The 26,135-nt window shown below is 42.4% G+C and overlaps 1 protein-coding gene across 4 annotated transcripts in view; it reads left to right on the top strand.

Annotated features, from left to right (window-relative positions):
* The first annotated feature begins 1,378 nt into the window (after positions 1-1,378).
* The window catches only part of NRIP1 (nuclear receptor interacting protein 1), a 73,299-nt gene continuing 48,542 nt past the window's right edge, over positions 1,379-26,135 (top strand). For 2 of the 4 annotated variants that reach the window (XM_071433679.1, XM_071433680.1), the window contains exons 1-2: positions 1,379-1,534; positions 8,292-8,376. The gene's annotated coding sequence lies outside the window, so the exon portion shown is untranslated. Of the gene's footprint in view, positions 1,535-1,616; positions 1,808-8,291; positions 8,377-26,135 lie in introns of those variants that run through there. The other 2 variants (XM_071433681.1, XM_071433682.1) reach the window with 1 other exon arrangement.

The raw sequence follows: 26,135 nt of genomic DNA on the forward strand, positions 1-26,135 counted from the left end.
TAAACACGGGCACTCAGGAGGTGTGATGAAGGTCGCATGCACTTTTTAGCTTCGTTTATACAGGCAAGTTCAGCCTGTATCTCAGCGTACTCTCTTTGGTGGCAGCAAAGTCTAAAGAACAACTTGACATTCAGTGCAATTTCTGACAGCAGAGGTTTGGGGACGTCGCCTACCAAAACGTAGGGCTGACTCTTCTTGGGAAGCACTGCCCAACCCCGAGTTGTTTATTTATTTATTTTATTTTTCCCCTCCCGAACTGTATTTATTTGCCACGTGGGCAGACAGCATGGCTTTGATCAGTCTGCCCCCGATCCTGGGAGCGCTTCCCCCGCCTGTCCTCCTTCCCCCGCGGCACAGGGAGCGCCGGGCGCCCTGGCAGAGCCGGCAGGGATGCTCCCCGCTCCCGGTGCCCTGGGAGGCTGGGGCAGGGATGAGGAGCCGTGCCGGGAGCCGGCAGGGATGCTCCTCGCTCCCGGTGCCCTGGGAGGCTGGGGCCGGGGATGAGGAGCCGTGCCGGGAGCCGGCAGGGATGCTCCCCGCTCCCGGTGCCCTGGGAGGCTGGGGCAGGGATGAGGAGCCGTGCCGGGAGCCGGCAGGGATGCTCCTCGCTCCCGGTGCCCTGGGAGGCTGGGGCCGGGGATGAGGAGCCGGCAGGGATGCTCCTCGCTCCCGGTGCCCTAGGAGGCTGGGGCAGGAATGAGGAGCCGTGCCGGGAGCCAGCAGGGATGCTCCTCGCTCCCGGTGCCCTGGGAGGCTGGGGCCGGGGATGAGGAGCCGTGCCGGGAGCCGGCAGGGCCGCGGTCGGGAGCAGCCTCAGGTGCCGGGGCTGCTGCCCTCCCGTGCCGGGAGCATCCCGGCTTTTCCTCCAAAACAGCGGTACTAACAATAACAATAATAATAACAATAACAACAACAAGAACAATAATAATAATAGCACTGAAGTTTCTAGCGCGTGTTTTTTTCGGAGGAAAGGCTGAAAACATAAGCTCTAAACCGATAAGTACTAGTAATACTAGCAGCGCCCACCCCCCCTATTATTCCAAAGCAGCCAAAGGGGGAAAGAAAAAAGAAAATAGAAAACAACAACAAGAAAAAAAAAAGGTTATTTTTAAGCCGCTGCCGCTTTCATTAGATACGGGTCCTCCGGTGCTGTCGCTCGTAAGTTTGTTTCCCGGGGGCTCTGCGACTTCAGTGAGATTCATTGGAGAGGGCAGGAGGGGATGGGACGCGCGTACGTGCGGCGCGGCCGCCCTGCCCTGCCCTGCCCTCGCCGCGCCGGGCGGGGCGGGGGGCGCATCCCTGCTTCCCGCATCCCGCCCTGCCTCCTGCCGGGAGGGTACCAAAGGGTTAAGAAACTTGGCTGGAGAGATGAATGGCGCGGCGCGGGGAGGGGCCGGGCTGCGCCGCGGCGGGCGAGGTGGAAGGCGGAGAGGGAGGATCGCGGCTGCGGGTTAGGCTTTGAAAGTCAGCCTCGCAGGCATTGCAGCAGAGCCCCGAGCCGCGGAGAGCAGCGCAGCGGAGCTCGGCTCGCCCTGTATGTGCGCGGGGATGCGCGGGGCGGGGGGGACGCGCGGGCTCGGGGGTGGCGGGAGGGAGGCGGCGCGTCCTGCCCTGTCCAGCCCTGTCCTGTCCTCCAGCCGCGGGGATCCGTCCGTCCGTCCGCCCGCCCGCCTCGGCTCCGCCAGCCGCCGCTGCCCCGGAGCTCAGCGCCGGGACCGGCAGCGGGGCGGCGTGCGCGGCGGCTGCGGCCGGAGCGGCTCCGGGGGGCTCGGCCAGCCCGCCCGGGAGGAGCCGCGGCGGCTGCGGGGTGAGTGCGGCGCTGTTCCGCCGGGGAAATGGCCGAGCGGGGCGGGCCGGGCCGGGGCCGCGCTGCCGGGCGGCGGCACCGGGGAACAATGCCGGGGTGAGCCCGGCGGCCGCCCCGCGGCACCCCCGGCGCGGGCGGAAAGTTTGCCCGGTCGCGGTGGGTTTGGGGGAGCCGGCGGAACGGAAAAGTTACTACTCCGTCCCCCCGGGACCCGCCAGTGCTTCGCCGAGCGCACGGCCGGGCCCCCCTTTGGCGGGGACCCCGCGCCGCCCCTCCCGGTGCTAGCGATGCCCGGGGCCGGGCGCTCCCCGGGTGCGCAGCGGCTGCGGCGGCGCGGCCTCGCTCCCGGGGCTGCGGGCAAGGCCACGCCGCCCCCGCCGCCTCCTGCCGGCCCTGGCGCTGCCCGCCCGCCGCCACCTGCGGGCCCGCAGCCAGCCCGGGGCTGCCGCCGCCGGCCCCGCTCGGCCGCGGCTCAGGCTCGGCTCCCTGCGCCCCCCAAAGATGCCTTCTCATCGCTCCGGGCTCCTTAGGGACGTCGCTGTTTCCCTTCTAGACTAAAGGTTACTTTTCCAGACGTGGTGTGGTTTTTTTTTTTTGGTTTTTTTTGGTGTGTCCCCGAAGCCCTCTAAAGGTGAATTTTAAAATTTTTTCTTCCTCCCACTTCCACCCTTCGTTTTTCCCTACAGAGCGTGTTGTTTGAGGCTCTTCTTTCGAAGTGTCAGTGGGTGATTAAGTTGGGAGGTAGGGAAACATAAGGAAACGTAGTATAGGCAAAACGGGGGCAGCGTTGTAGCGAGCAGACAGCCTTGTGTCTGTGCTGCACCTTTGTGTATCCTGGTGATTTACTTCTTCTGTCTTGTGTATCCTGGTGATTTACTGGGCTTTTAATTTAAAGAAGGATTCCGATAAAATGCTTGACACATGTTGAAGGTGTTGGAAAAAACAGGGATTCCTGGCTTCGGGATTATGTTGTTGTTAAGAAGGCTGAAGTGGAAGTTGTCCTCTTTTGCCTCATCTCTCTGGAATCTGGAGACTATATTATTCCTTGTTTTATTTTGAGGGGACCTGCTGCAGTGTCAGACAGCTCACAGGCTGATTAGAATTTAACTGAGTCATGGCACTATAAATGTTCAGAGATACCGTAAAGCTTTATTTAACAAAGAGTGCGAATCCAATCTGCGAAGAGCTGTGGGGAGGAAGCAGTCACTTGTGGAAAGGGGGATGTGTATTCCTGAGCGAGCAGGGAACATTTTCTTTAATACACAAATGCGATTTACTGCTTCCAGGGCTGACTGAACACATGAGAGAGTGACACATTTAGATGCCAGATGACAAAAGCTCTCTGAGCTGAGGATATCTTGTGGTTGGGATCCGATTTAATGGCATCTGAGTAATTCTGCTCTATGGGCATGAGTAGCTAACATCTTGGAAGGCAGAAGTTCTCATCGAGAACAGTGTTCAGGCAGCTTTGGGGTTTTTGCTGTCTGAAGCAGCTGTGTTCCCAAACTTGTGGTGGGGAAGTTTTGACTTGTTGTTCTGTCAGTGGTCTCCTGAGGTGGAGTTGACATGAACTCCAAAGCAAGACAGCGAGTTAGTCATGAGTGAAACGCCTATGTAAGGGTGTTTGTGTTCTGTGAGTGCCATGGAGGAGGTAGGGAGTAGTGACTGCTTGTTTTGGGCAGGGGTGAAATCTGACCTGCTGCTAGACTGGCCTGTGCTTCTGGGTTATCTAAGGAGCAGGAGCTATCAATGGCTTCCAGGTTTTGTAGGCCATGCGTGCACAGAACACAGCATGCAGTCAAATGCCAAACCATGCTGGATTGAGGTTTTTGGGGTTTTTTCCCTTTTAGTCTTTTGGCAGAAAATTGCTGATGAAAACATGCTCTTCTTCTCTGCTTCCCATGCTTGTTTCTTTTTCTGAAGTGAAAGATGTGCTAACCAAAATTTATTATAGTCATAAAAACTATGTTGATAAAGAAGCAAAAGTAAATAATGTTTTTATATTGTAAACTTAAAAGGGTGATCTAATCACTGGTTGTATCACCTGCAGTGTTTGGGGTAAATTTGTCCTGTAAAAGGCATCAAGAAAAACTTCAAGTGATTCAGTTAATTCAAACATGAATTAACTTTATGATGCTCATATTTGCCTGTGGTTTTGCTTATTGCAGGATTTGCTTAAAAGAATTGACAGAGTCTTGGTTGCTTAAAGCTTATTTTGTCTCTTCAGAGCGAACTTTATTTTTCAGGCTTTGAGCATTGGCAAAAAGTTTAGTGCCAGCTTTATTATCATTAGCAGTGAAAGCACTGTTAACTTTACCAGGGACAGTGCAGGCCATGGCTACAATAAAAGATAAACCCTGTTTTGCACTGTGCCAAGCACATGTATAAACTTGCCCAAGGCAAAGCCAGGGAGTTGCATTTCCCCCAGTCAGCTGTCCTGCTCCAGAGCTGTGCTTGACACCTCCTTGCAGAGCTGTCAGAGAAGACATGAAGACCATAAGATCTTTGAATTATTATTTTAGAATAGCTCTTCAGAGCTTGCCTGTACCTTGAACCCCAAAAGTCTTGTTGGTTGTGTTTTTTTCCTGTATGTTAATGTACAGGGAGTGGAGGGGATCCAGAAGAGAGCCTGGGGAAGTGAGGGGATCCCAGCTGGGTGCCTGGTTTGGGGGCACAAGCCCCTTTTGCATGGGGGGCTTTGGTGGCCACCCTCCCATGCATGGTGCCTGCAGGCAGGACAGGGCTCATCTCCCACGTGCTGAGTGATGGGTTGGGTGAGGAGTAGGAGGCAAGGTTAATAGGATAGCTATCCAATGGATTAAAAAGCTTAAATACCCTTTTGGGACAAGAAGTGCAAAGTTTGAAGTATAAATCATTGCTGCTCAGGAGGGCAGGCAATGACAAACAAGCAGAAAGGTAGGTAGGTAGGGAGTGAAGCCTGAGCAAGAGGAGAAGGTGTGAAAGAATATGCATAAATGTAGAAAAAAGATACAGAGCATAAATTTGACAGTCTGTCTAAACAGCCTTGAACTAAAGACAAAAAGGTTAATGGTAACAGCATTTGTGGTTTTCCCTTTCTTCCTGCCAACAGGCCAAAACGATAAGAACAGTAACTCTGAGCTGTGCTGGCCTGCCTGCAGCAAACAGGGGGAGAGCTGGGGGGAAGTGTTTAGCAGGGTTGTGGCATTGCTTTTCCACATTTTGGTGTTAGGGATTCACTAGTTGCATTGGAAAAGACTGAATTAGAGAGCAGCATACAAGGGTTGGCACTCAGTAACTCTGGGTGAACATCTGGGATCATGTGAAAACTCATGTGTTTCCCAGTGGGAAGATATTCCTTGGGAAAAGTGGGCAGAGAGACTGTAAAGAGAAATGCTTGCTCTTTAGGGTTTCTGGATTATTTATTTCAAATACTTGGAAATGCTCACAGACCTATTTAGCACTTGAAAGAATTAATTTGGTAATTTATTTGGCTGTCTGTTGCAGGTCACTTGGCTTGATGGTTGAAGAAGGAGAATAGAAACTAAAACTCATGTAAATAAATATTCATGTGTAGAAAGGGGAAGAGGCAGTTGCTAGACGCCTTAGCTTGGGTCAAACCCCTCCTGGCATAGTCTTCTCATACTTAAATTGTTATTGGAGCTCATTGCTCTTGTTTAATTGCCTGTCTTGAGTGAAATTTTGTTTTCATACCACTTATTTCCAAATTGCCTTCAGCAGAGGAAAACCAATGTTGCTTGTAGACAAAATCAGATTAAAAGCAGAAGCTACAGATCTTCTGTTTTAGTCACTGGTTTCTAAGACTGTGAGTTTAATGCAGGAGAGAAACTGGGTGTTGGGAAAGACTTCTGAGGGGATGATCCTCCTCCTCTCAAGAAAGGAAGTTGTGAGGGAGTCCTTGCAGAGAGATCAGGTGCTAGATGTAAAATGTGTTCCAGTCTTGGATGAAACTATTTGAAAACAAATAAGGGAGTATTTAATTTCCCCCAAAAAATAGTCCATGAAGTTCTGTGTTGAAATGTATCCAAGCAAGTAAATCTTGCTTGTAGATCTTGCTCACAGATGAGCCATATTTTTGTTCTCATTGGTCCTAGAGTTGGTATTGTTGTTCTGAAGTTTTTCCATAGCAGACTTTTAAGATTCATATCCACCTGCTTTCTGCTTCTTCTCTGTGCCCCATCCCACTGTTAAAAGAGAGAGAGGGAAGCTGAACTGGAAAGGCCTTTTCAGTGATGTGAAAAGCAGGGCTTGCCTCAAATGTAAAAAGAAATGATGGTTCTTGCCCCAGGAGATGGCCTTGGTGGTAGTGTTTGTGTTATCACCTATCCTGCGTTTGGTAGTCCATGAAACAACACAAATCAACATTCCAAAAACTATAAGGTGTGTCAAGTGAGTGGCTCAGATGCAGAGAGTTTGGGAATAAAATATTACTCTAGAAAAGTTCTGTTTTTCCTCCTCGATTTTTAAAACATACTGAATGAATATGGAATTTTTCCCAGAAATAACAAATTCTGTTGTTGTCTTTTCACTGAACTCTCATAAACCTTTTGTAGTCACTTGGAATAATACAGCAAAGACTGCTGAATGCTGACCTAGAAGGAAATCCCATCTAGACACTGAACCTTGATGGCAATACTGTGTGGAGTGCATTTTTGTATCTTATTCTGTATTTTTCCCTACTACATAGCAATCTCTTTTCTCTGGAAGTAAGAATGACTAAGTTCAAAGCATTTTGTCTATATCTATAGTATAGTGCAGTAATACTGCAATTTTCTATTAACTATTTTAATCTATTTTTCTCAAATTCAGGTGGCTTTTCTTTTTTTAATAGCACTTTCTTCTGCTCTTTGGCTCCTGTTTTTCATTGTCTACAAAAGATTCCACATCCAGCTTATTCACCCTTTCAGTAAAATAGAGTTGAGAAGGCTTTGAACTGTGTTTGTTAGCACCTTTGTCACTGTATCTGTCATTTCTCTGTTAATTTCTACTGTGATGGTGGATCTTTTTCCCTCGCTTACTAACTACAAATTTTGAGCAATGTGCCCCTTCTGTGGTGCAACTTACCTTTTCATTTTGTTATGTATGTGGGAGAAGGATTTAAAATAGTGTCTGCATGTAGTATTCCAGGGTATTTATTTATTTTTCAGCCTAATTGGCTCTATTGTTGGGCATCTTTTGTTGGGTCTTGGTGCTGGCAGTAGTCCAGCATGCTGCTGTTATTTCATGTCCCTGCAAGCTTTGAATAGGTGTTTTTTTGGATGATGACCCATTGATCAACACCTGTATCTCTTTTTCTAGTTAGCAAGCACATTGCAGTGGTCAGAGTTAGATGTTTTCTCTAATCTGGCTCGGACTCAAGTGGTTTTATGGAGGGGGAAATGCTCAGATGTGCCCCCAGCACACACACTTCCCACTCTTCCCCTCTATCCTACCCACCTGGACCCACCTGCAGGGTCCTCCATGCTAGAGAAATTCTGTGTTTAAAAAGCTTTTGTATGCCTTTTTTTTTTTTTTTTTTTTTGTGGGAACAGAGGCTAAAGATGTTGAAATAAGGAAAGGAACTCTCCCATTGCCAAGCAGAAGGAGGGAGGGGAAAGTTCAGCTTAGTGGTGGAGAAAGTGTCTTCTTAATTCTTTAAAATGTATTTTATTGTATCTAAAGTTGACTCTATGCACAATAAGCTTAATAAGCTTGCTGCTTTGATGGTAACCAAAAAAAAAGACCTTTAATAGTGAGGCTTGTCACAACAACAAGGCTGAAATAGTAGAAATAAGAATGATCTGGGCTAGCTCTAAGTTTGCAACCTTTAGCAAAATTTCACTTAAGAATAATGGACAAGTGCTGAGAAGAACTTTTAAGGTTGGGATTGTAATGGATAACATTCTCTAACTAAAACAAAATAGGGTTATATACCATAACATAATATATTATGTTCTTAAAATTCTCAAAAGCAAATATTACAATTTCTGCTGTTTTGTTTTTTTGAACTAATTTTGTTGCATTTAGCTCACCTGTTATACTATACTCTTGTCTTTTCCTTATGTATATGTAAATTAAAAGAGGCTCTTTAAAAACTGATTTTGATGTTCATGGGTGCAAGTTTGAAGTGTTAAGCAGTAACCACTACATAGGAAGGAGGGCTTTCATGTCACAGCTGTTTTTTGAATGAAAGGAAGGAAAAGAGGATTCTGGCTTAGAGTTGAATGTGGATTTTGTTCTTGCAGAATAATGTCCCTTAGTACAAGTCTAGACACCATGAGTTGTTTCTACTAGTTTTACTCATGGTTCTGTCTGGAAGATTTTGATTTCTGAAATTTGGAACTACGTTTTTCTTCTGATATGAAAATGTTATTTGCTGTTTGCACTAAACAAAATAAAGCATTGCTCTCTGTTACACCAACAGTAAGAAAGTAGATCAAGGCACATTAGGTAGGAAAGAATGATTTGCAGAATTTCATAGGGGTATTTCTGCTGTTCTTTTCAGATCAAGCATGAAATTTTTGAGGAAGACAATTGCTGCATCCTTGGACTCCTGAAGGAAGAGCTTTCCTAATGGAACCACATTCAAGGTAAATGATTTGTTTGGGTTGTTTACCTTGTCTCTTTGGTTTGGGGTTTGTGCTTTGTCTTGCCAAAGCTGTCAGACAGCTGTGTGCCTTGTATAAGCCTTTTAGGATTATAATATGTTTTGAAGTGATAAATGTTCAAGTTAATCCCTCTCTTGTACTGTAAGAGTTGGGTTTCTTTTTAATATTTGTGCTGATTATGGAAAAATAAGTATTTCTGTAACATCTGAACTTTTTGTGTGGAATTTGCTGTAAAATTCTGAAGATTGAGCCCACCTGTTTGGGAGGTAGCTATATAGTGAAGAACTTGATTTACATGCAATTTCAGAGTGAAAGAGAAGATTAAATAACACTTACTGTGTTACCATCTCTCTTATTTTTTAAATAAAACAGATCCAAATTGAGCTTGTGTGGCAAGGGACCGTCACAGTAAAATCATTATTAGATATTACATTACAATGGCTTGTAGACATTTAGCATTGCTGTCATTTTGTTCAGATCTGCTCCCTTGGTTCCCATTTCCTAAATCCTATTTTTCTTTGATACCAGGGAATAATTCCCCAAGTGTTGTCCAGTGATTGCTTATGTATATGCACTTTGGTTTGTGAGTCATTTTATTCACTTGAGTAGCCCCACTGTCCTCGGTGGGCCTACATGCGTGCCTAAGAACTTGAGAATGCTGATGAGCATAAAGAATACAATTTGGGCATGTAATGGTTGACAAGCAGTTGTTGTTTTGTTTCTTGTCTCTCTTAGGACTCATTTGCATTGCCTCCAGTGGCAACTTTTGTGAGCATTAGTAGGGAAGGTCTAGAAGCTGGAGGCAGTCATACCAAATCCCAGCCTGCAGAGCTTTCTCATATCCATTGTAATGACACAGATTGCAGATGCAAGGATGTATTTTTCTCTTATTTTAAATAAATCCATGCATTGCTTGACTTTACTCAAATACAACATTGGTCTGTGTAGTGCTGTTTGAGCATCTCCAACACAATAGAATATAGCCCAGTGAAATAACTAGAAAATACGTGCACTTCTTAAATTGTAGGGATTTGGATTTAACCAGAATCAGTGCTTTGGGAATAACCAAGAATTGCAATTAGAAATCCATTTTTTTCCCCGCAATGTTTTTTCTATTTGACTTTTCAAAAAAAGAAGTTGAATGTTGCTGTAGTGCATCTTATAGTTGTCTGAGCAATTGTATTTACAGAAAAGTTAATGGTATTACTTGCTGGTCTCAGAATCAGTAAGACAGGCACTTTGGAATTAAAACATAATTAATTAATTAGCAATTTAAAACTGGAGAATTGTTGTGATCAGCAGCAGATGGTCTCTTATACAGCTTTAATAGAACTTAGTAGACAGTGGCTTTTGTGGCAACAAGCCTTTTGAAATCTTTCACATTTTCAAAGTAATTCAGAGCTTTGGTTCAAGATTGTTTCCTCTTTGTAAAAGGAGTTCTATTTAGTCAGAGTTGCAGAAGCATAAACTCTAAAGAAGGATGTTGCACCGAGTGTTCAACTTGTCAGTAAGGTGGTTAAACTAAAGATTTGAGAACATGTTTGTCAGTGTACACATGGCTGGTAATCTCCACACAGTTTGCATTCTGTTTTCTGTTTCTAACCTATGTTATAAAGCAGTTATGGGCAGTCATTGTTGTTTTTTTTGGAGTGGGGAATAGGTTTATTAGTTATGAGCATTAATTGTGGAAGACCTCTGTTGATATACCAAACTTGCTTGCATACATAAATAGCTTTGTTGTGGAGTCCAGTAGTGTCTTGATCAGAGGTTTGTTATTGTCACTGGGATTAGAGTTCTTGTTTAAGTCAGAGTTCTAGACCCTTAGGGTAGACTTTCTCCAAAAGAGTACTGCTTTAAAAGCATATCTGCTGGTCTTGTTGATGCTGTGTAACCTTTGTGAATTAAGAGATAGTGGAGCAGAAGGCGCTCCATGCTTTAGTTGAGCTTGCATAAAAGGAAATGTGTGGAGCTAGAATGAATAAATTGTCTTTGTTTAAGTCTGTGCCAGTCTGAGAAACTTCAAAGGCTGCAACTCACCTGGAGATGCATATGAGAATTACATACTAATAGTAAGTGTAAGTATCTTGTCAAAGGAACAAGATGGTGACTCAGTGTGAGGAGGGTTGGCAGAGGCAGCCTTTAATTGAGGAGAATTTGGTCACTGTAAACCAATTATGTCTTATTTTTAATGATGGGTTTCAGAGACTAGCAAATGAGTGCAGTATGATCTTGGCTGATAGCATGTGCTTTTCTTGTTGGATAAAAACCCAAAAGCCTGAGGATATGAAGTTGCTTGCAGAAGTTTCACTTTTTTTTTTCTCTCACCCTCCTCTGAAGAGGAAAAAGTAGGCTATTCCAGTGGAAGAAACTCCACTTTTTTTGTTGTGAAACTGATCAGCGTTTGAACATATTTTGTCTTTGGGGACTAAGACAGGGGTTGGTAACTTGCAAGGTAGAGAAGCATCCCTCACTCTTTCTGTAGCTTGGCATTTAATATTAAAAGCAAACTTTTAGGTTTAACATATTTGAACTTGTACTAGATAGGGTTAATAGGCTAGAACAAAAGGTCAAAGCATAAGGCATTAGGCTTAATTAAGGGAGAGCAAGAGTGGCGGGAGTATGTGACAGTTAAATGGGTTTCCCACAGACTAATGTCTGTTACAGTGCAACCATGCCTCAACTTAAGTGGGTTATTTTGTGCAAAGGGCAGCCTCGATTAGCAGTTTGACATGCCAGACGTTTCTGGCCAATCCCATCTGTTTTGGAGGTTAAAAAGCATACCTTTATGAGCTGATAGATTGATTTGTGTGCCCGTCTGGTAAAGATTAGGAGTCCAAGGCCGATGCTGTAAATGCCAGTTATAGAATATTGTACTTTCTTAGCCGCTCTTTGTTTGAACTGTGGTGCAATGGGGCCAGCAGCTCCAGAAGTGACCGCGTGCACGGCAGGGTGAGAGCTGGGAACCAGAAACACTCAGGGAGCAACGTTTCCTCCTTGCTCAGGATTGTTTTGAATGGGAGCCTGTAGGCTTTGGGCGTTCTGCAGTGCTTTCCTTGGAAGGGGAATCTGGTTTAGCACATTCCCACGGAAGGCTCGCACCTTTTCCTTGCTGCTGTCCAGAGCTCACCTGTCTCAGCACGGGCACTTCTGCAGTTCCAAGCACAGTTGGCTGCAGGACAGTTTTGGTACTTGAAAGGTTCCAGCATTTGTCTGAACTCATTATGCTGCCTGTGTCCTTCCTGCTCTGCTGTTGAACTGGGACGATACATGCGTATTCTGTTGTTTTTCCTTTGTAGCTCTTACTTTCAGGATAGTTTTTCTGATTGTGTCATGAGGTTGCCTTAGAAGCCTAAAATAAAATAGGTAGCACAATAAGTCTTGCCTGTTTTTCTCGTCATCTTTATGACTTTGTAAAGTCAAAGCTACATTACTATTAATATAAGACTATTAATAAATCGTTGATGCAATAAAACTGTTTTTGATAATGTTCAAGGTTCATACACAGTTGAAGGTGATTATCCTATTTTAAAATCAAGTAGAGGTCAGACTGTATTGTAAGATAACTGACTGTGGCCCAAATGGTATGTGATGGCTTCAAGTCAAATGACAGTCCTCCTCACTTTAAATATATACGTGGTTTAGAAATAAATTGTTAACTTATATTGCATTTTGTGTAAGGTGCTGATTAACTTCAGTTGTATTTTGTCAAAAGCAGGGAGATACATGCATTGACCTAAAAGTCATGCTTAAAGCTCTCATTTTTAAGGCACTGTTTAAGGATTCCCTGTTCTGTCTCTTTTCCATTCAAGCAGTGACACTTGTAGCTAAATATAACTGAGACGTATTAGAGACAAATTAGCATTTGGCACCCTGCATTTAGCATTTCTATGTTAATTTTTAGAAGTAGTCACCTGTCTGAAGTTTCTTGGTTTTCTCCTTGCAAATGTGATTATGTTTCCCTTCTTCATTTAAAGGAAAATGAAATTGGATGATAGCAATGATGTGCTATTCATACTGTAAAGATTCCGTGTACCTGAGCTATATATTTCTGTGGCAGCTGTGACCTGTTCCTAAAGAGATTTCCTAATTTGCCAGTAACTTGTCTTCACTTTAGGAAGCTCTGTAAGAGCCACCCTAGTTTTTCTTTTTTTCTTGTGAATGTCTCTTCTTTTTACTTCTGTTTGAAATGCCTAGAAATATTTACAGTGTCCTTTAGGATGAACAAGGCAACATCATTATCTTGCAGTTTATTTAGTAACATGGAGCTGAAATGGGCATATGCAGCATCATGTTCTCTATGGAATAATATCTATTTAAATTATTTGGATCTAATACATATTTACATGAAAAAACGTCTTGCCCTTCTCTGTGGGGAGAGAAGGTGAACAAGCATAAATTTTATAATACTCATTGCTTCTCTTGCACTAAATCATACTTAAATTGCAGAAGGTTGCTGGCTTGAGAGTTGTATAAAAAGTGCTTTGCTAGTAAAGTAGGGTGCAGGGAGATTTATCTAATTTAATACTAAGAAAATGTTGTCGGCCGCAGTGTATCAATATTGGACTGCCTAAATCCAAAAGCTGTACTTTAGATTTTTGTATATGTATATTTGTAATAATTTCATGGTTATAATAGACAAAATGTAATCCTGAAATGATCCATCAGTGCAGTGTGCATGTGTGCTCCACTCTGGCTAATTTGAGTGCTATTGATCATATCTGAGCCATTGTCTAATATCTTAGGAATGGATGGACTGTGTCTACTTTTATGCTGTTTCTACTTTATGAAGTTTCTTGCAACAGTCATTGTTAAAAAAGTTTTTTCTAATTGCTGTTTGAGTATTATTGCCATTTCTCACTCTAAGTGTACCATGGATGAAGCAATGAAAGTGTTCATGTAGCATTCTAAAAGTTGCAAACTTGTCAGTTTAGCATTCCCAAGTATAAAGGCACTATACCAAATATTCAGTAGTTCTCAGTGATATGGATCTATTATTTAAAAGTATATTTTATGTTGTGGCTTTCATTTAGAATACTATAAACCATTTGCATAAGGTGTTCCTACAGCTGGATTGGCCATTAGGCATTAAAAACAATTCTGAAGTGTCCATTGCTTTCAATTTTGTATAGTCTTCAAAAAAAAAGGAGGGATGGACTTTGTCTTTGGTGTTTTAGAGGATTTGCTTTTTTGATCTAATTGATGAAAAGTTAGTACTTGGTTGGTATCCCTGACCCTTTGCAAACTGGGTTAGAAAGATGCTGCATAATCCTTGTGAACTGGCCGACTATGGATTTCTCCTTATTTTAGATTTCCATACTCTTTGACCTTGCAGTTGTTGACTTTGGTCTGGAACAATTTCAAAGTCATGTAAATGAATGTAATTAAGGTATTGCTTATCATCCCGGAGAGTTCACAATGATGCTTATTGGCTAGAAAGGTTTGTTTACTTAATATGGAAGGTTAATAGAAGGTTAAATTTTACTGTGTAAAATGGCTTCATAATGTTTTTATTTAGCAGCTGAAGAAAATAGTGTTTGAAAAGGCAAATAATAGTTTTATTTGACCTCCATGTGTTTCCTGGAGCTTGCATTATTGGGAAGATTTATCTTCATTGCATAGTCTTATTACAGTTTTCCTTTCTCCTTGTTTTACAAAGGGAACCTCTCAGAACTATTTGGAGGTCTTTGTGTACAAAAGGAGCTACATTAAGGAAGGAAGTGCAAAAATGTTTGACAATAATTGCTATAAGTAGTCCATCCACTTCCACTCTGTCTTTTGTTCCCCCTCCCTGTTTTTGCCAGAATGAGTTTCAGGCTTTGTTCTTTGGTGCTTCTTTTGTCTTTATTCCCACTGCTGCAGAAATACAGTGAGAAAGCAGCATGAAACAGCAGGGAGGAACATCAAGATGCTGGTTTCTGCCTTAATTTCTCAGGCAATAGAAAGAACTGGGCCTAGGCCTCTATTTTCTTGCCAGTAGCCTTCAACTTTGTTTGACTGTAGTTTTTTTGCTTATCATTTATGGAAAAAATTGCTTGCCTGAGTGGGTTGTTGTTTTTGGTTTTTTTTTCCTCTCCACTCAGGAGTTTTCGTAGTTGGCAAAGAGATGAGTATGTGACAAGTGTCATATAAACAGGACAAAAAGACCCCCAAAAACCTTTTTCCCACACCTTTTTTGTCTCATGATGTTTTCCTAAGATTGTAGCTTCTGGGGAAGCAGACATCCCTGCTGGGTTGGGGGACCCAAGCAAGGGTGTTCTGCCAGTCCTACCCTGGACTGAGTTTGGTGGGGAAGAAGAAAACTATGTGAAACATGGACACAACTGTCTGCTGAGATTTCTGGATCCATTTGGGCAATAAGGACCACTGCCTGTGTTTACCTTATTTTGCAGTACTTGGTTTTTATAATTTCTTTCATGTAACAAGAGAAGCATGTGGGCTCCTCACTGTTGAGGTAGCTAACTTTCTTCTGGTTACTTGAATTTTATGTGCTAAAGTAATTTTGCAAATGAGAATATCGTTCAAATGCTCATTAATTCAATAGGTAGTCTTATTTGACTATTTCTAGATTGTGGAGCTACTCTCTAACTCAAACCCAAGTGCACCCCTTGCCCTTCCATTTTTGCAAAAGCTGAAGGTTTCAGGTTCTATTCTCTTCTTCCTAAGTGTAAAGATAGGACAGTAGCTTGTTTTCTCTTGAATTAATATTAACAACAATAAATTGAAATTATCTAAAGGTGCTTTCAGAAGGTGGATAGCAAAATTTCTTTGGGTGAGATGTGAGAAAGATAAGAAGCTGAAGTTCAAAACCAGAATATAATGATCCAAAAGGCGTGGGGGCGTTGAGGAGGTGGAACACCAGAGATAAGTGTGAAATCCTTCAGTTTCGAAATCAGGAGTGGGGCTGTTGAGTGCTCCAAGTCCAAAATTTCACCAAATTTCAAGATCATATGTTAAAGTCCTAGAACTCCCAGAATAATGGATCTCTAGAGGTGCATGGCTATGGGGAGGAAAGGCAAAACCAGCAGAAAAATCCCCGTAATCTTTGAATCCTGTTCATGAAAAATAAGGGAAGAATCTATGCGTCTTTGCTATTCACTTGAGCTTAGCTAACATACTAAAAGCAAACCTCTCCAGTCTGGTAAACAGTGGCTATGTAAGAGTGAAGAATTTCTTGAAGAAAAATTTCCTCTTGCCTCTGGAACTCTAAAGGATTTTTTCAGCAATCCACCCTGGTCCTCTCACTTACAGATGTTTAAGTCTCTGCTGCTTTAAATTTTATCCTGCTGCAAAATAAATGCAAAAAGACCATTTAATAAACTCTGCTGATAGTATTTTGTAACCTCTTTGCACTCCCTCACATGGGTTTAACTGTTGAGATGAAAAGATAACAAGGTTGTGCAGAATCACATTTGCTGTTTACTGAACTCTGGCTCGTCTGTAGATTACAATATCAAACGTCAAAGTTTGAGCGTGTCTCATGGATACAGCTCTTGAGCACAGCTGTCTGGAGTGCTTGCTCACAAACCTTTTTTTTTTAAAGCTTGTTTGTCATATGCCCAAGGCTATCCGAGCGTCCATATGACCCAACTGGTTTTTGATCTGAAATGCATAAAAGGTCACTTTGCTGAACTTTATCTTCTGGACCTCAAGTTTTTTTACCATTATTGATACTCTACTGTGAATTTCCTAAATGGAAAAAAGGATCTGTTCAGTGTGCCCTTCAGGCTTTCCAGGCAATTTCACTTTTGCCTTACCCTGCTCTGCTTTTGTTTTCAGAGTATTCTAACACTTGATAGAGGAAGGGAACAGTATTTGGACACTGTTTTTGGGGTAATGCTGAGTATTTTGGGGTGCAATGCTGTATTCCTGTAGCTCTGTCCTGTCCAGGCAAATAAATGTCAGCTGTATTCTGTCTCTGCAAAACTGAACTTGAGCATTAAGGCAAGTCTTAAAATATCCTCTTTGTGCTGATGATCACACTACTTCTGTGTCTTCTACCTTATGACTTTGTTGTTACTTTTTGAGGAAAAATTGTGCATGCTTCACAAGATACCAGGAGCACAAAAACAATCAAATTTCCTCTGTTCTGGCCTTCTGGGGATATCATAGGCCACTGCTGCTCTGCTTCTTAAGTAGATTCGGAGCCTCTGATACCAGTTACTCTTTTGGATAATGGATTGTGTGAATTTAACATATAAGCCTGCTCGCCTCCTTTTCCTGTCCTCTGTAAAGGTCACTGTACAGGAGGGAAAGTTGAGTCATGGGCTATAAACACTTGGAGGTCTGCTATCTGATCTAATTTTTGTTAGCTTATTGCTTGGTGCTGTGGCAGGTGGACTTTGTCAGGTTTATCCATGGTGGTGCTGCTGATCCTGGTGACCTGCTCCATTCCTGTGCAGGAGGTCCCTTCCCTGCAGGGAAATGGCACAAATCAGGGTGTGTCATCTCCTCACTCACTTCTGGACCTTGCTGAGCAAGGAGAGTTGCTTGGAGGTGCAGCTGTCCCATGTGTGGTTTTTCTTAATTTTATTTTTTAATCTAAAAACTTGCCCACGTCATCGAACTTGCCTATCATCTTCAGGGTTCAGAAAAGTCTTAACAGGATGTTCTGCATTGTAGAAATAGCAGTGGTTGTTTAAATAATTCAGGAAAATAACTTAAGATACTGCAATATTTCTGAATATTGCAGATGTCATGTAGATAGGAGAAAGACTGTGAAAGAGCACATAAAACAGGTATAGTAGAGCTGGTGATACTGGGAACAGCAAATACTTAAGAGTGAGTGAGAGGGAAGTAATGGATGGGAACCAGTTTTAGAGTTCCTGAACCACTCCATTTGTCTGGGATGAAGCACCTACTGTGATCAGCTTTTTAGGTGTTTTCAATTTAGGGGTTGTGTTTTGTTGGTTGGTTTTCAATCCCAGTTTAGATGCTGAAGTTAAGATATCACTCAAATGACCTCATACATTCTTGTTTGGAAAAATTAGGGCAAAAAGCCACTTAATGGCATAATTGAACTTGTAGTGATGCAATTTACTTGTAGAAATTTTAAGGGGAAGCACGTATTGATAGAAGTTTGGGAAGGGCTTTGTGTTTATTTTGTATGCTTTTGAGTCTTTCTGGTAAGTGAGAGCCCTTTTCTTTCTGGGTAAAATAGGTCTTGCTTGGATGGATCAAATGTGAAATTTTTAAGTATCATTTGTGGAAAAATTGTTTGGAAGCTACTTACGATTTTGAGAGTTCAAATAATGCAAGACTCTTCAGTTGTAATACATAAAAATGAGATGGAGAAACAAACACATGCTTACCTTTCAGCCTGCATAAACAGTCTTGCTAATTAAGATAAGGGCAAATACCCTTCCTAGTTTCCCTTTTGATTTAATCATTAGACTATATTAAAAATGTGTAAACATAATTCATAAACTCACTTTCCTGAGTTCTGACTCTTTGTACATGTACTGGTGTGTTCCTATATTTGTTGTTTACAAGTGAGTCTCTTAAGATACGTAGAAATAGCTGGTAATTACCAAAGTGAGATCACAGAAGAGAAGAAGAAGGTGTAATATCTGTGCTTTTATTAACTCTCCTTGGCTACCTCGTGTGTGCTCTTTAGTCTTTGCAGATTGCTCGTGTGTAATGTGGAGAACACACTTTTGTCTGGAAATGCAAAAGTTTATTTGAGGAGTTCAGAGGCCATGCTGTGGCTGGGAGACTTGTCTGGATTTGACCTGCACTGGGTATTTTGATATGCTGTGGTCTGTGGGCACAGCTTCCTCTCAGTTTACAAGTGCTGTTTACCACTCCTTGGGACTACACACGTGAATAACAGAAGTCTGAACAGACTGAATTTTAGTCCAAAGAAATTCCTCATTGAGCATCTTATGAAAAGTAGCTGGTCAAATCCCTCTCCCCCTACCCACTCCTTTTAATCACCATTACATTGTTGGTTTTTTTTTTTTTTTTCCTCTGGCTGTTTTTAAGTGGAATGGGAAGAGCTGGCTTAGTCTAAAGCAACTCCCTACTCCTTAAATAGTTCATGCTGACATCAGTGGTTGTCTGAAATCTGTTTCCTTTCAAAAGATTTGTGATGTATACAGACTTGCAGGTACAAGACCCTTCTAAATAAAAGCATATAAACAGGCTTGGGTTAAAATTGTCACACTTGTGAGCTAACATAGCTAAAGCTGTAGAATTCTATCTGGTGAAGAAAAGTGCCAGAAGGTTTAGTTATGTATTTATCCTGTGAAGTCTATGGTGGGTTTATTTTCTTAGAGAGAGATACTGTGAAGCCTAGGTCTGGGCTGGTTACTTTATGGATGAAGGCAGGTATGCTTATTTATGCTCTTTTCCTTGAAAGTTGGGGAACAGCTGTTTTTTTCCTTCTTTTTAAGCCTTGCAGCATTTAATGAGATGGCTTTAAGTCATCATCTACTGTGACAGAAAGTGCATGTAATAGCATGCCTGCTGTAGGAAGTTATGGCTCTTGCCCTGTAAGTGCTGTGCCCTGTTCCTCTCTACAGGCTCTCTATCCTTGTGTTGTTTTTTTCTGCTTTTAGTGGGAAAGGGTGGGATGAAAACCTGTGGCAGGCTGACTTCCATGTCCTTGCAGCCTTCGGTAGTGGAACAGACTCAACAGGGATATCTGGGCAGAGAGAGGGTGAGAAGTGTCCAGACTCAAGTTTAAAAATTAATCTAGGAAGGACATTCTAAAAATAGGTTAGAGCATGTGAACATATAGCTGTGAGAGAGGGATTGTAAAATATTTTGGTCCTAAAAGAGGCTTTTTAAAGGGATAGCTGTTTGCATCTCTTTCAACATGCCAAATTTCATGTTTCTGGTACTTCAAAATATTTATTTTGTTTTTGAGGGAAACCTCTCCTGGTTTGCTTTCAGTGCTTTCTGCTCTCTCACTTTGAAACTGAATGTGAGAGAACATCAGGCTTGAATGGAACACACCTAAATTTAGGGGAAATAGCCCTACTGCCTGCACAAAGTGAGCTCTTTTTTAGAGCTAAAGGTTGAGCTTGTGACCAGTTCACACTGTTTCTAACACTTGTTTTAATTGTTCCATTTAATAGCTACATTGCAGTAAATGTGCCTTTTCCAAGGAGGAGTCACTCCCTTAATCCCATACCAGGTACTGATTTCAGGGGGCGCTTACATGAAAATTGGTGAAACTGTAGGGTCTTCTGTGAGTTGGTGGTTTGGGTCTTGTTCTTTCCTTTTGCTGGAAGGACCTAGGGAACAAGTGATTCCACCCCCAATTCTGGCTGTGGTTTTCATTTCCTGTGCTAATGAGTGTTCTGTAACACAGGAGCGCAGAAATGCTGGCTGGAAACAGCACTCAGTTGTGTTTTGGAGCAGAAAACCACATGCACACAGTAAAACAGGGTAAGAATGGGACTGTTAAAATTTGACAGGCTAAAATGTGTGGGGTATTAAGTTGGCCAGAGCATCCAGAAGGGAAGTCTGTAGCAAGAGAGCCATCCCAGGGTCCCACAGGCTTATGCCAGCATTACTTCAGTTTAGCACTGTCAAACACCTGGTGTTAGTTACATGGAGACATTGTTTAACAATAGAATACTTAACATTACTTAATATAACTTAATATTATAACTTAATAATAACTTAGTATTCTATTTAACAGTAGAATATTTAACAATATTTAACAATAAAACTGGAGAAAGATGCTTGCATAGGACTAGCAGGAAGGGCAACATCTTCGTGGCAGTGCCTTGTATGAGATTAGCCTGTGGAGGAAACAGGACAAAACTAAGGCCAGGTATGACAACAGGTAACCTTCTCACCAGACAGTCTTATTTAGAAAAAAATAGAGCAAATAGCCCTTATTGTGTTTTTTATGTGTATGTCTCTTCTTGCTAGGCTTGGAGATTAGAAGGCACCTGTGCTTTAGTCTGAGAAATTAAAGTACCTCTCTTACTTGAGCTCATCATGTGGAGGCAGAAGCTCTGCTACCTGTGTCAATGAATGGGGCAGTCAGAATTCAGTGTTACCAGTAGCACTGGTCTAGCACTCAATAAAGAATTTTCATTTTATACCACTGTCAAATAATAAGAGATTTTGCTGGCATTGCACATGTGAGGAAAGCTTGGGCATATTCACTTAATACAAGAGAATAGCAAGAGTGATTCCTTACAGATAAAAACAAAGTACTCAGTACTACTAATCTCAGTTTCAGTCCTGCCACTTCACTGGTACAGGCAGGGCTGTGGTATTGCCCTCATGGGAGCAGTTTTAGAGACAAGCAGTTATTTGTCATATTAAAAGCATAAATGTTTGTGCCATCTTCATTTCCTGAGCCCACTGCAGGATGAGAAAATAGAGTGGTGTTACTGATCAGAGTTGGAGAGCTGGAGGATGTCTAAGGAAAGCTTTACATGAGAGCACAAATGGAAGCAAAGGAAAGGAGGAGACTGGAAGTGATGATTTTTTTACACATTTTATTGCTGCCTCCTTGCAGGTAATCAAGAACAGCAGCAAGAGTTGGGTTAAGTAAAAGTTAATAAATTAAATGAGTAACATATGTTAGGTGATTCTCTGAACCAAAAGGTGACTGTTGCTTCTGAGAGACTGTGTCAGTGTTTGAAGCTTTTTGAGCCCTCTTTATTTTGTCTTCATTTTCCAGTTTCTTTACTTTTTCAAGTTTCTTTACTTCTCCAAAGTAAAGAAAACACAAGTAGAGAATGTTTCTGAATCAGGTTTATGAGATACTCTGCTCCAGTTTTGCTGAAGGAAATTTTATTAAAACACAAGCCCTGACTCATCAGTTTTACATTCTTTCATTGTAAAATAGAACTCTGCCATGGCTAATAAGTGACTATTCTAGCCTAGTATTGCATGAAAAGGCAGATATTGCTATAGTAACTTCTGAATGCGTCTGGTAATAGAAACTAATTCAAACAAACAAAACCAACTCACAAAAACATACAAAAAAGAATTTATGAAGACCACTCATTTCCATCTTTAATCTGTGCAGCTGATTAGCTGTCTGCATTAGGAATTTCTGTAGGTAACCCCTGGTGTTCAAGAGCTTTGCTCTGAAGACTGCAGGGGACCTATCACAAAGTATTGACGCCCTTCTGTGAATGAAGGAGTAGAAAAATCATGCTTGGATATTTCCAAATCAGAAAAACCTTTTGAAAAGTCTTAATAGGCTATCAACATTTTGATGAGTAAAAATATGTGTACAAAGTCACGGAATGTCTTGGTTTGGAAGGGATCCGTAGAGCTCGTTGAGAGTGAGTCCCTGTGCTTGCAGGACTACCTAACAGTAAACCACATGATGAGAGTGTTATCCAGAGGCTCCTTGAACTCTGGCAGCCTTGGTGCTGTGACCCCTTCCTTCCCTGGGGAGCCTGTTCCAGTGACTGACTGTCCTCTCAGTGAACAACCTTTTCCTCATGTCCAAATGGGCATGGGAAAGATCTCTCTAGTCCATAATTGCTGGGAAGGTCACCAGACTTTCTCCCAGTAACACAAGCAGACTGTGGTGCTTCCTGTTGGCATACATGGAGGAATGCTATGCACTTCTTCCTTCCTACAAGTGCTTTTAGGGTTAATTTCGATGGTCGTAATATTTGACCATTTTATGCCCTACCTGCATCTGTTCTCTAAAGTAGAAAAACCACCCCAACTTGTTAAGTAAATGTGTTTTAGATTGTATGCTTTATGTTTGGGTTGTGTTGTTGTTATTGATTTGATTTTGATTATTTATTTTTAAGTGGCACTGGCTAGGTTTTTAGAAAATTATCCTTGACATAGCTTTGTACTTGGCCCCAGACTGTTATTTGTAAAATTTTGGACAAAGTGCTAGTTATTTTTACTGGCTAAAGAGCTTGTATGTGGGGGAAAGAAAGCCTTTTTATGTTGTCATTGGACTAAATAAGCTGTCAGTGGTCCATGGTACTGCACCTGCTGTAGCTGTTGAATAGTTCCATTGACTGATAAGTTCCTTTTCTCAAATATTGTTCCTGCTTTGAAGAGCTATTTTGACACCTGTATTTTTAAACTTTTGAATAAAATAATACAAATACTGTTGAACTTGCTGTAGACTTTAGGTTTTCCAGCTGTGTTTGGGTCTATATGAGGTTATCAGGTCGTGTGCTAAATATTAGCTCAGAGTCTGCTGCCTGAGTATTGTATTACAGTACTGTAAAGAAGTTTTATAACAATACAAATGGGCACTTAACCCATATTGGCTTTGCAGAGAACTTCAAAAACTACAGTCAGACTCTAATCACATACAGTTATCTATAATAAAATTATTATTTCTGGCACTTGGACATCTAAAATGCATTAAGATTCAGCAGTTCTTAAATGCAAAAGAAAATATTGATTACAATTTGGAAACCTGCTATGAGTTATGGAGCACAGCTATATATTTTCATCTTTTGCTCTTTAAAAATTAATTTGCTCCTTTTATGCCCGTTGTATAAAAGGCTGTGTGTTCAAGGTGTGTGGATAAGTAAGATGAGCCCATAGTTGTTCTCTGTTTCAGCTATATTAATTGTAAGGGTTCATGGAGTTGTTTCTTCTTGTCATGAACTCATTATGTACATGAAAATGGTCTTCATCTACTGTAAGACATTTTCAGAAATACTTGGAAGAATATGTGGAAGGACATACCCTTCACATGGTAGCAGTTGTTCCAGGATCTGACCTCCTTGGCACTGGATTTTCTGGGTAACTGAGTCACCTGGTCCTGTGCTCTGGTCAAGCAAAAGATGGCTTGCTTTTCCAGGTAATCTTTCTTTTCCAGCTGAACATGGCACATGCTTTACCTTCAGAGTGTGTAGAGATAAAAGAAGCAGCAAACAGAGATAAAGCAGTAAAGGCAGGTGCTACTATAGTTTACCAGCCTCTGGAGCATTTCACCTGTCCTTTTATCTAAGTGTTTTGTAACTTGCTGGTTTTCTGAGGTAGGCACAGCCAGCAGGCCCCCATGAGGACACAGAGGATGCACTCAGAGGTGGCGTGTCCCGGGGGGCTGTCTGTGACAATGTGACCCCTGTGTGAGGCAGGGAATCCCTGCTCCTTGGTCAGCGCTCTCCTGCTCCGGCCAGGGAGGAGCAGCAAGAACACGTTCAGGCAGTTCTTCAACAGCTGCCTGCCTTCCTTTTGGCTTCTGGGTACAATTCAAGGTTTTGGCCTCGGGTACTTTTAAGCCTGATGTGACTTGAGCTCCAGCTGAGAGGCTGCCTGCTTGCTTTTTTTTTTTTTTTTTTTTTGATCCAACATAGCAATTAATGTCAACTGGGATGCTTGACCTAGATCATCCTGGTTTTTAATGTCAAGTACCATTGGCAGGAAGTTCTTCGAGAAGCACTGCTGCCTGTGGAATGTGCTCCCAACCTGGGCTGGTGGGGTCGGCTCGCTGGGCGGGCTCTGTGCCAGGCCTATCTTGTTTCTTTGCCTATGGAGATGAGGAATGGCTCAGTGCTTCTCCTATCTCCTTTGGCCCTGAAGAAAAGCAGGTTAATGGGAGTTTATAATCACTGCACCAAGGTTTTTCCATTTTGAGCCATGTGGGAAGATAAGTGAAATATATGTGAAAGAAAAAATAGCATACATGTCTTAGTATGGAAGGGTTTTTTCCCTGAGAGAATTTAATTGAATGTTTTGCATGAAGTGAAAGCAAAAGACGTTTCCTCACACAGACCAGTTTAAAAGTATGGCAAGTTAAATTTAGATAAGTGCTATTTTCTTTCAGCTTTGTGAAAGACTCTACAGCCAGGCATGGAAAAGTTTCCTTCCTGCTGGGAGAGATTTGTCAAACCACTAAAGCCATCACTGAGTGCTTTAAGCTTAAAGCACCATCTCCAGGTTTCACAGCTGAGCAGGCTGTAATAGGGCCCACTTTGCCCCAGGGGAAGGTGTTTGGTGCATTTTTCTTAGCTGTGCCATTCCTTGATCAGTTGTTGAAGCAAAATGTTCAGGATGAAAAGCAGTTTTGAGGAGGAGGGATTTTGTCTGGAGTGCTACATGGCAGCTGCATGCCAAAGCTGGAGCTTTGGAATAACTGTTGGAATATAAATACAGTCACAACTTTGGCCTGGAAAAGCTCTGTTCTACAACTGCTGGGAGATGTCTGAGGGTTTGTTGGCAAATGCCCAACAGCCAACAGAGATGACTGGTTATAGAAGGATACGAGGAAGGAAGAGGGGAGATAAATTTCATCTCAAGCAACTAAGACTTGTTAGTTCAGTGTGGAACCAATTTCTAGCAGTACATCAAATATCATGTCTCTTTTTGTTCAGGTGAGACACTGCCTGGCCATACAGGATGAGAGAGTTCAGCTTGCCATGTCTGCTTTGGACAGGATAGAAAAAAAATTACCTACCTCCCTTTCCTGAACACATTTTAACCCTTTTCCTGTCAGTCTGGATTCTGGAGAGCTTTGGGAATATGGCTTAGGAGGAGAAAGAAGTAAGGAAAAAAAAGTTAGATGTTTCTGGGAAAGGTGAGGAAATAAAACGGAAGTAGAATTAGGGAACCTGAGAATATTCACTGCTTTATTTCTTGTCTATTTGGTAAAAATGAGGACTCTACAAGCAAAAGTATGAGATAATGGAGATGATAAAGCTGAGCCAGTGGCTTGTTTCTAAGTCAAATGAAGATTCACAGGTTTTAGCAGATACTGGGTAATATTTTTAAGTGTAGGATAAAAGGAAAAAGCTTTAGGAAATTGAGAACTTAAGGAAATAAGGTTGAAGAAAATATATAGGTCACACCTAAAGAGAGATCTTTCGGTGAGTCTTTTTTGAAGACTGGCAACAAAAAAGAGTAAGTGTCTGTGCTAATGAGAAGAATTGCTACCCAGAGTCAGGCAATTCTTGTGACATCTGAGAGGAAAAGTACTGAAGGAATAAGTGCAAGCTGACAAATAATGTAGAAATAAACACACTAATTGAAGTCATGTAGCTGAAAGCAGTTATGTGAAGGACTGGTGTTAGCTGGGATCAGGCACCCACTTTATTGAATGGCAAATGCTGGGAAGTTACACAAACAGTGCTTTGTTTCTCATTTTTACTGGGAGGAATAAGCTGATGTTAGGACAGTGTGGGTTTTGTCTCTCCTGTGTTATTAAGGTCTAATTCTTGAGTGGAAGTGGAGGGAAAACCCTGAATGTACCCAGCAAAGAGAAACAGGAGTCCTGGAGAACTCCTGTCAGGTGAGGAGCAGGAGCAGGCTCTTGTAGGATGTGATTCATTTGACCTCCTTTTGACATGTTCTGTAGGAGGAGCTCAGTCCAAGAGCATAGTTCTTCCCATGGGCTGTAAAGGGAGGCCAACATGACCTGTTCAGATACAGACACCTACACTGTAAACATCTTCATTTGGTCAAGTGAATCCTGGCTTGGCGTCCACATCTAAGAATGGGGAGAGAAGGTTGCTCTGTTATTATGGCTTGTGGTTAGGTGTCAGATGCCCTCCATCCTACTTGAGTAAAGACTCAACACCTCTCCACAATGGAAGTTGGCATTCCAGGGCCTCCAGAGGTCTGCCCAGGTAGGGCCAGCAATTCATGGTGAGGCATTGCGAGGGCACGGCCCTTGTGCCACCTCTGCACGGGCAGCCCATGGTGACTCCTTGCTCCTGTGGGGTTGGTGCCCAGGGACACCAGGGATGGATCCCAGCTCTGGAGGCACAGTCCTGGTGAGATGTGAGTGAACCTAGGCAGTTCCTCCAGCTCTGGAGCAGGGGGAAACTTCCAAGAGCGGG

The sequence above is a fragment of the Agelaius tricolor genome, unplaced genomic scaffold, assembly GCF_023055355.1.
Source record: "Agelaius tricolor isolate 1412-34295 unplaced genomic scaffold, bAgeTri1.0.p SCAF_9, whole genome shotgun sequence".
In the NCBI taxonomy this organism is placed as follows: Eukaryota; Metazoa; Chordata; class Aves; order Passeriformes; family Icteridae; genus Agelaius; species Agelaius tricolor.